General features: G+C 33.6%; 1 non-coding gene across 1 annotated transcript; it reads left to right on the plus strand.

Annotated features, from left to right (window-relative positions):
* The first annotated feature begins 285 nt into the window (after nt 1–285).
* Nucleotides 286–391, plus strand: LOC138803570 (U6 spliceosomal RNA). The gene has a single exon (XR_011364976.1). It is a non-coding gene; the product is annotated as a U6 spliceosomal RNA (small nuclear RNA).
* Nucleotides 392–1,484: the final 1,093 nt, after the last annotated feature.

Genomic DNA, 1,484 nt, shown 5'->3' on the forward strand with positions numbered 1-1,484 from the left:
ATTAAACCCATTTAAAGCATTAGAACTTTAACAACCTTAACCCTTGCTGCAATGTTCATTATGACAGGTGCCTTGTAGAGAATAATTGAACTCCTCCTTCTACACATCTCTTGAACCACAAATATTTGGAATTACTTTGTTTTTGACATATCAATTTTGAGTTTCTTCTTAAATATGTGCTTATGTAAGAAATAAATATTTCATGACCATTCTTTTGCATTTACTTTTTGTTGAAGTGTCTAATTTAAGAAAACCAATTACACTTTATATATAAAAAAAAGTTCTGTGCTCAATGTGGCAGCACATACCCTAAACCTGGAATGATACAGAGATGATGAGCATAGCTCCTTCGAAGGATGACACACCAATTCCTGAAGCGTTCAATATTTTTACAATGACAGACGCTGGAGGGAATGTGGCCAGAAGTAAACACTACTGAATTCTTGGTGAGAGTGTAAACTTGTCAACCCCTTTGAAAAGCAGAACGGAGGTTCTTCAAAAGATTCCACATAGAGATCCTCTATGACGCAGCAATCCTTCTTTTGGGCATTCACCCAAATGATCAGAAACAAGACCATACTAAAACTACAAGCACAACTATGTTTATTGCAGCATTATTTACCATAGGTAAGATATGGAACCAACCCGATGCCCCTCAGTACATGAATGGATCAAGAAAATGTGTGTGTGTGTGTGTGTGTGTGTGTGTGTGTGTGTGTGTGTGTGTGTGTGTGTGTGTGTGTAACTGTGACCCCTCTGTACAGTACTTTTACAACTAAAAACATATAAAAATGTTCTGAGATGGAAGAGTTTATTCCCCCAATTTTATCCATATAATATTGTTAACAAAGCAGATTTTTAAATACTACGTAGAATGTGATATGTATTACAGAAACCATTACATGTAATGAGCAACCAGAAATAATGTTATCAATTGAATATGCACTGCTTCCAAGGAAGCCAGATGGATAATTTCTCATGCTCTAAATCAAACTGGTGATCTTATGTCTTGATAGTGTAAAAATATCAGGGACAGAATAATGAAGGAATTACAACTGAGGTGAAATCCATATGAAAATATACAAACCTGATAAAACATATAAGTATCTGAGCAGTATATTGTGTTTTAAATCATTTACGCTACATTGTAAAGATAATGAAGACCTATTAGAATGAATTAACTTTTTGATATCCTATCGTAGCTCCTTAGAAGGATGAACTCTTTCCTCATTCTTGTAGAGGCTTCATCAGATGAGAGGAACTGTATTTTTTTGTTTGCTTCCTTCCATTTATTCTTCACTCTGAAATATGAGCTACATGATACTGAAATACACCAAGGAAAATTAAACACACAGGCTTTGGAAATATCAATCAATGTAAAATAAATAAAATACGTATAACCTTGTAAAAGGTCTAAATAAATTAATTTATATAATCTCAAGTGTAAACAGAAAATGATTTAAGCAATGTCACGTAATTGAAAA

Source organism: Dipodomys merriami, unplaced genomic scaffold (genome assembly GCF_024711535.1).
Source record: "Dipodomys merriami isolate MVZ:Mamm:240054 unplaced genomic scaffold, mDipMer1.0.p SCAF_340, whole genome shotgun sequence".
In the NCBI taxonomy this organism is placed as follows: domain Eukaryota; kingdom Metazoa; phylum Chordata; class Mammalia; order Rodentia; family Heteromyidae; genus Dipodomys; species Dipodomys merriami.